Here is an 8425-nt window from a genome sequence, read left to right on the forward strand (position 1 = left end):
TGAAGAAAATAAAAACCACCAATGTCCCTAGCTTTCTCTTTGTAGACTGCTTGAAACAAAGGATGCATCTAGAAATTTAGCTTTAAACACAGTGAAGTCTGGGGGCACCTGAGTGGCTCAGTCAGTTAAGTATCTGCCTTCAGCTCGGGTCATGGTCCCAGAATTGTGGGATGGAGCCCTGTGTTGGGTTACCCGGTCAGCAGGGAGCCTGCTTTTCTCTCTCTCTGTCAAATAAATAAACAAAATCTTAAAAAAAAAAATAAACACAACGAAGTCTGATTTATTCCACAATGTTAATATAGGTTACACCTAGGGAGTGGCAGTGGGAGGAAAAAAGAGGAGAAACTTTAATTTTTCCTGTCTATACTTGTTTATCATTGGAGTATTTTTTTTTATCAAGCATTTACTACCTTTGTGACGATAAACACAGTTTTAAGAGCTCTGAATAACAAAAACTAAACCACCCGTGGCAAACACTTTTAATACTTTTTGTACTCTCTTTTCGGCTTTTTTGTCCCCCCTCTGAGGCATCTCTATTTCTTTTTGCAAAATAAGAACCACAGCCCATATTTATTTTTTTTTCCTGGTGTCACAAGCACTTTCTCATGTTATTAAATATTCTTGGGAAACATGGGGCCTGTAACAGCTGCATGATTCTCTATCATGGGGACGTACCACAATTCACTGAGTCATCTTCCTACTGTTGGCAAAGAATTGTTTCAAATCTGGGAAGTACGTGAAAGATCATTTCATTTGAGTTTCTTATTTTCCAGCTGAGAAAGCTGCATTCCCTGAAGCTAGCAATTTGTCTAAGCGTGGCCAGCTGGTCAGAGGCTCGGCTGGGACCGGGCACTCCCAGACCCTGGCCTCCGCTCTTGCTGGCGTCACACACTGCCTCCTGGGCCTCTGCAAGACACTTTTTGGAACCTAACTGTAGGGCACTGCCTACATTCTTTCTAAATTACATTTTGTAATTTGGGGCCCATTATTCCTGCCTGTCGAGATCATTTTTTATCTTCTGTCATATAACCATTAGCTAATGGGGGACACTGTAGCCAACATCAGAAATTGTGGCTTTCCTCTATCATGATGTGCCTCCTAAGTCATCTCTGTGCCCGTGAAGGGGAAATACTGTCATAACTTTTATCAGATAATTCCAATAGTCACCAGCAATTATAGGGAAGGGTGTTAATTAGCATACTTTGGTCCATGTTTCTCAGGGATCCCCTGGGTTCTGACATTCTGGGATCAGCATTCCAGTGAATGCCTGGGCTCTGCCCAAGCACCAGTGCTCACAGGATGGAAGAAGGATAATTATTGGGTGGGGAAAACAAGGAGAGAAGGGAACTAACATCGGTGACCAACTCTGGACCCAGCTCTGAGTACTGGGGTGTAGGTGACAGAAACATTAATGGGGGGGGGGCGGAGGATGAGATTGCCATGGTTTTGGAGGAAAGCAGGTGGATTAGGGGTATTTCCCTTTTACTCAAAGTGTCTCATCTTGGGGTTGTGTCATTAAACTCTACATGGAGGAATTCACCATGGTAGAGGAGATCATTCTTGGAGGGCTGGGGCTTATTCTGCTTTTTCCATTACATTTTATGAGACACATCCTATCCAATCTTTACATATGCGTCTTGGTCATCAGTGTCTGCCATCACAAGAATCACTTTTTGAGTCATGTAATACAGATTTTTCCAGAATGCCATGTTCACTCTCACCTAAGTTATTTGAGATATAGCCCCTTCATCTGTCTTTGGAAATGTTGTGGCTTGGGTTAACATTTTTCGTGTATTGCTTTTCAGAAAATACTCGATTCATACAAATGCGATTGGCAGGCACCACAGGATGTGATGGTTTCTATTTATGGTTAATGTTAATCCATTGACCATATGGTAGTTTAAATTTCTGGTACAAATTCCTTTTGCATGGTGTTAGAGCTCATTCCTGGACTGCTATAATTGTGTAATTTATTAATGTGAAAAATGGACTTTGAAATGTAATAGTCTAGAGCTAATAGGGAGAGCTGCAAGGGAATTTAGGGTGCTTACAGAAGAGCTGTTTCCATGGAAACTAATTCCTTTGCGTGAAGTCCCGGGTCCCCAGGCTGCAGGGTGGTTGTGTGCCTGGATGATGCAACCAGAGTCCCAGGCTCAGCTCTGACATTAATCTCCAGGTGCCACAGGCAAGTCCCAATCTCTGTTACTTAACCTTCTCATCTGGGACTTGAAAAAGTCAGACTAGTTCAGTGTTTACTAGACCTTGCAATATTAGTAACCACTTATATATTTATTTAAAGTTTTTATTTTGGAATAATTTTAGATCCACTGAGAAGTTGTGAAGATAGTATAAGGTGTTGCCATATACCTTTTACCCAGCTCTGAGGTTAACCCCTTACATAACCATAGCACATTTGTCCAAGCTAAGAAATGGACATTGGCGTAATACTATGCACAAAGCTACAGGCTTTCTTTGGATTTCCCTAGTTTTTCCACTAATATCCTTTTTCTGTTCCAGGTATCCAATCCAGGATACTACATTGCATTTAGTTTTCATGTCTCCTTAGACTCCTCCAATCTGTGACCATTTCTCAGTTTGTGTTGATCATGAACGACCTTGTCAGTTTTAAACAATACTGGCCACATATATTGTAGAATGTCTCAAGTAGTAACATTTTTAAAAAGCAAAGCAAAATTGGAAGATTAGGATTAGAAAAATTACACAAGTAAGGTGTATGGATGAGGTCTATATATTATGAGTGACAGAAAACTCACCCTGAATTGTCCTGTCACACAGGGAATTTATTGGATCATGTAACTAAAAAGGCCAAGGGCATATGTGGCTTCGGAATGACATTTGTATCCAGTTCCACCTGTCTCGGCTTGGTTCTTCTCTCTGAATATTCAGGTCATTCTCAAATATGCACTCACCACATAGTTAGATACAAGATGGCTTCCAGCAGCCCACATGGCTATATCCATCCAGAGTGTGTGTGTGTGTGTGTGTGTGTGTGTGGGTGTGTGTGTGTCTGTCTGTCTGTCTGTCTGTGATACTCACCTCTGCTCCACGTTCACAACTAAGCTCTCAGAGGCTCTGATTTTACCATCTGCCCATCCCGGAACCAGTGGGAAAAGATCATCACTTTCTGCTTCCGATGTGAGGATGTGTTGCCCAGAGTTGTGGCCACCATCTTGTGACCATGAAGGGAACAAGCTGACAGCTGAGGAGGACACAAGAGCCTTAAAGATGGATAAGAACCTGGGTTCTGGGTAATATCATTTAGTTGTGGAATTAATCAGCCCTGGATCTGGGTTATATGAAACAATCAATTCCCTTGTTGCTTAAGCTTCTGCTAGTTGAGTTTCATTTTACTTGCAGCCCAAAGTTTCCTAAATGATACGATGAAATGGCAGATTTCCTTGTTGGTTGTAGGATATGACCTGGATACAGGTTTGCTTGTTGGGCTTCGCTATTTGACAGCACAATACAAACTGGACTTCAACATTTTCTGGCTCATAGTTTTCATGAGAATTACTGTTGAAAAATCCAGCTTCACCTAGGCATTTTGGCCAAAGCAGAAGTGATCCTTATCATTTGCACAAATTATAGAGTATTCGAGTAATAGCTCCAATGTTTCTGGTTTCTTCTTCCCATGGAGGCACGAAACAAGCCGTGGGGACAGGCCAGGGAGGGGGCAGGAAGGGGTCCTCAGGGTGCTCCTCGCTCAGAGCACATCCAGTGGTCACAGTCTGCAGTTGGTCAGAAAGGGATGCCTTGCCTGGAGAGCACTTTCTCATGACAAACACCTGGGCACCTGTGCTGAGGTCATCTCCTCGAAGGCCTCTTCAGCTCAGGCTAGCACTGCGCGATGTAATAGTGTGGAGACCCCATGCCAACAGCAAGGGCTCCTTTCTCTCGGTGTAATAATCCCTGAAGTAATGAGCACCTGAATGTTAATGGTTTTTAAATAAAGATTTTTATAGAAGGATAAAAGGGTTTTTTAAAATAAAAGGATAAAAGTGATTTTTAAAAAGGTTTAAAATGGTTTTTAGAAATCACTGAAATTCAAAAAAAAAATAGTGTAATTACCGAGAGAACAAACACCAGTCCATGGTGTCCCATTAAAGAGTAATGTTTTCAAGAGCTAAAGGAATGACAATTTGGAAATGCACTGGCTTCTCCCATTATTATGCCCTATACATACTCACTTTTTTTTTTTTGAAAGAGAACTTTTAATTACCTTTATGTACAGAAAACTCAACAGTGTACGCTTAGCCCAGTTTGGTGGCCAGTTCTTTAGGCTTTGCCTTTTCCAACTTAGCAATGTGAGCCACCGACTTTGGACCCAGTTGTCGCCTCCCCGTTGACAGATCTCATCATATCTGTCATTGTCATGGTCCTGATTAGCTTCCACCTGCTTAGTCAGAGCTCCTCTGTCTTCCAAGTTAACCTGTGTGAAGGTGACCGTGGTGCAGGTCTTCCTGGGGACAGATGCCCCAACCTGGCCTTCCCCCTGCTAATGAGATAGGGTCCCTCCATCTTACGACCCAGGGCAGTCGGGAGGACAACCAGCTCAGTGGGATCCACGTCGTGTGCAGTCACCACCAGCGGAGGCTTCTTATTTCCCACCAAGGTGGTGACAGTATTAACCCCAGCGCGAAGGACAGGTGGCCTCTTAGTGTGCACATCCCCTTTGCCGACAGCTTCCTTCTCAGCCCGGAACAGCAATCTCTGCTTCTTCTCTTGCTGTGTCTCTGGTCTGTGTTTGTGGGCCGGCTTGAGCAGCTGAGGAGCTGTTCGGCGGTCGAAGGCCTGGGTGAACTGGTTCATCGCAGGAGGCACTTGTAAATGTTTACAGAGTACAGCCCTTTGCCACAGCAGCCAATGTAACGGGGCCATTTGACAAAGCACATGAGGTCCCTTTTGGACTGAATGTCCTGTCCGATGCCAAAATTCTTGGCCTTTTCTCAAACAAGGGATTGATCGCCTTCTTGGCTTCCTGCTTCTTTATGACCGCAGGACCCGGGGCCACCTTCTTCCCCTTCGCCTTCTTCACTTTCGGCACGGTAGATGGCTGGAGGAGAGAACTACACTCATTTCTTTAATGATGTATATGAATAGTTGTTGCTTGTCCCTCTAGCTTTTTTAAAACGAAAACAATTTCTGCTCCTTCCTTCCCTCCCACACACACTTTCTCACGAGCGGATACATACTTAACATGAATACTCTCAGACGTCCTGTGGATCCACATATTTTGGGCATGTACATAAAGGCATTTATAAGAGTTTAATCCATGAATCATAAACAGAAGATTCTCATTAGGAATGAGCAGTGGCCTCTGGAAGCCTTGCATAGTGCTTATAGTATTTGATGGTGGACAGCTCTCAACATTCCTTAGGGGGCTCACAGATTCACAGCAGAGCCTGCATTTGAATATTAAAAACTCAGAAATGGCACGAAGTCCAAGCGAGAGGCAGTAAGAATCAAACGCAATACCAGCGCTGTGTGCAGGACCTGGCATAGAGCAAGTTGTCAAAAACGTTTGCTGAGAAAAAAAATGACATTTGCCCCCATTTTTAATGACCAAATAAGAGAAATAGAGGTTTTTCAGGATAAAAAGCTACAAAGCAGAGCTTTAGGGAGAAATCAGTGACTTCAGGATACACAGCAGATATTCCAGGATTAAGTGCCAAAACCATTTGTAAATTACTCTGTAAATTTCAGCAGGGCTGTGGCCAGCCTCCTGCCGATTCGTTATTTTCCAGTGAATGACACTTCTTTTTTAGTGTGAAACTGGCTCTATTTCTTGAGCCCATTTTTGGGGGACTGCCGTTGTTCTCAGCAGCCCACAGAGAGCCCTCCAGGGCCTGGGCACTCACTCCACTGCTGAGGCTTACACTTTCCCTCTTGCTCTCAACCTCTTTTTACTGAAACCCTATCTTTATGTGGGTCAGGGCTTCCTTTTTCCTTAAAACTTCTTTTTTTCACTTTAAAAGCAAACAAACAAAAAAACACTCTCCTATTTCCAGAAATTCCTTGCACTGCTTATTTCCTGTTGGCTTATTCAGAGGCATTTTTTGCTCATGAAGTTTCAAGATGATTTCTTGAAACCGTTATAAAGTTATGTAACTTTGCTGATTTAAAACTATCTTCTTTCTAAATTCTTAACTGTTGAGTCTCTTTCTCCTTTCAGAGCAGAGGCTCCTTCTTCACTAATGATGGTCCTAACAGCAACACTGAAATGGATTTTACACCGTGTGGATCTGAGTTTTGCAGAATGCCAATCCATTATGCATATTTCTCCTCCCCACCCGCCCCGCACCCCCGAGTCTCATCCCAGACTTAACAATCCTCTGGTCCGTACCAATTGTTATTACCTCCTGTTTTAATCCTGCGGATTGATACTGTATCACCTACCCCTTCCCCTCCGTGGACTCTGAGGGTCTACAATGGTTTTGTTTGGGGGCTCCCGGGACGTGCTGTCAAGAGAACTTTGTACTGGACATGGGGCCCAGTCCCCGATTCTGCCTTGGTTTCCCCATCTGCAAAGCAAAGAGCCTGCAATGGGTGTTTTTATGATTCCCTTACTCTCAGGCCCTGATCTGTCCAGGCATGATGCCAGCCACTCTATTCCTAAAGACCTCAGAGAAGAAAATTCTAGAGTCCGTGGTTCTTTTTCAGCCCAGCAACTCTGTAAAAATTTCTTCCTTCCATCATATAAATCTTTTCCCATTCAGTCAAAGCCCGCTTCTGCAGCTACATGGATGGGTGGCCCTTATTTGCACACTGACATGTCTAGGATGCGTTCCTTCTCTTCTTCATAAATGCTAACTACCACGATTACTCATTTGTTTCCAGAATAAAGATTACAGGTACAATGGCATGGTGCAAGGAAGATGGGCTTGTGCTGGGGCAGAAAGCCCCTCTGTTTCTGGGTGATTTTGGCTCTCTGAATGTCGTTTTCCCATCTGGAAGGTGGGGATCTGGCCACCCTGGATGCAGGGCCGTTCTGAGGCTGTGCTGAGAGCATGCACTGAAATGACTGCAGAGCGTGGCTGTCCTCAAGACACGTGATCATACTGGCGTGAGGACAGGGATCTGGCTGTGGACTGAGACCCCTTGGGAGCGGCTGGTACCCCACGGAATCCTTGGTGGGAGGAGGTGGGTTATAAACACATGAAAAGAAAAAAAGTGGTAACAGAGCCTCTGAGAGATGCTGGCTGCTTGTGACTCCAGTGGGGTCCTGCACAGGGAGGATTTATTCGGGACACTGTGGCTCCCTCCTGTGCCTTCCCCATCTTGGGTTAAAAACAAAAAAACTTTCCCAAACTTTCCCATTCCTCCGTGGCCTGGCTGCGAATGCTGAAATTCCATCCCGTGTTTGTTGTCACCCTGGGGCCTGTTTCCATGGTTACCCGGATTCCAGGCGCTGGCCCAGGGCCCACCACAACCCATCCCTCAAAGTCTCCTTGGCAGAGGAGAAACATTCCTCTGCACTGTGAGCGCCGGAGCTGAGAAAGGCGCACTCCATCTCTCCACGGCCCGTCCCAGCCCCATTCCTGTGTGATGTGCATGTTCTAGGTGGTTCCGCTCACCATCAGTTTGGGGGGCAAGCACTACATAACCATTTCCCCCATTTCTCTTTTCCTCATGTAAGCTGAGGAATAACTTTCTTGTACCAAACATTGCACCCTTGGCAAACACTCCAGATGGTTCTCATTAAAATTCCAGTTCCTTTTTTTTTTTTTTTTTTTGCAATTCCTTTTTTCTCCATCCTCCTTACACTGTTATGTCAAAAATAAACACCAGGATGAGGACTGAATGAGGGGCCTTGGGGATAGCAGCTCGAATGGATAGAATCTTTTCAGAGCCCCTGGCGTGGCTGTGAAGGAGTCCCCAGGTCTCCTTCACACTCATGGCCACCTCACCTTTCATGGGGCTTCAGAGATACGCACTTGTGGGGGGGCATATTTGATATTCAGGGTGCCCTTGGCCATGAGCTCTCCGCCTCTGTAGGAAGAGGGGCAGAGGGCTAGCTGGGTCCCTGCTCCCCAGTACATCCTGGCCCTGACTGTGCCTGCAGAGGGACGGGGCAGGGGCCTGCTGTCCAAACGTTCCTTAGGAACCCTGGCTTCCAGAGTGAGGCGCTCTTGCTCTAAGAAGTCAGTGGGGAGGACTGCCGATGCTTTTTTGCTTTTTTAGCAGCTTTGCAAGCCACAGGATTTGCCCCCACCTCTAAAAACAATCTGCTTGTACAGGGAAAGTGTGTGTGTGTATCCAAGGATGTGTATTTGATGTGTTTTTATTTCCAACTTATTATTATGAAAAAATTTTTAAAATATGGAAAAGTTGAAAGCACAGTGCGATGAATACCCATATCCCTCCACTAGATTCAATATGTGTTAATTTTGTCATATTTGATTTC

The 8425-nt window shown here is 44.7% G+C and overlaps 1 pseudogene; it reads right to left on the minus strand.

Annotated features, from left to right (window-relative positions):
* Positions 1 to 4059: 4059 nt before the first annotated feature.
* Positions 4060 to 7969, minus strand: LOC123788460 (large ribosomal subunit protein eL8 pseudogene; annotated as a pseudogene).
* Positions 7970 to 8425: the final 456 nt, after the last annotated feature.

Source organism: Ursus americanus, chromosome 20, assembly GCF_024610735.1.
Source record: "Ursus americanus isolate L20-20 chromosome 20, mUrsAme1.1.p, whole genome shotgun sequence".
Classification (NCBI taxonomy): domain Eukaryota; kingdom Metazoa; phylum Chordata; class Mammalia; order Carnivora; family Ursidae; genus Ursus; species Ursus americanus.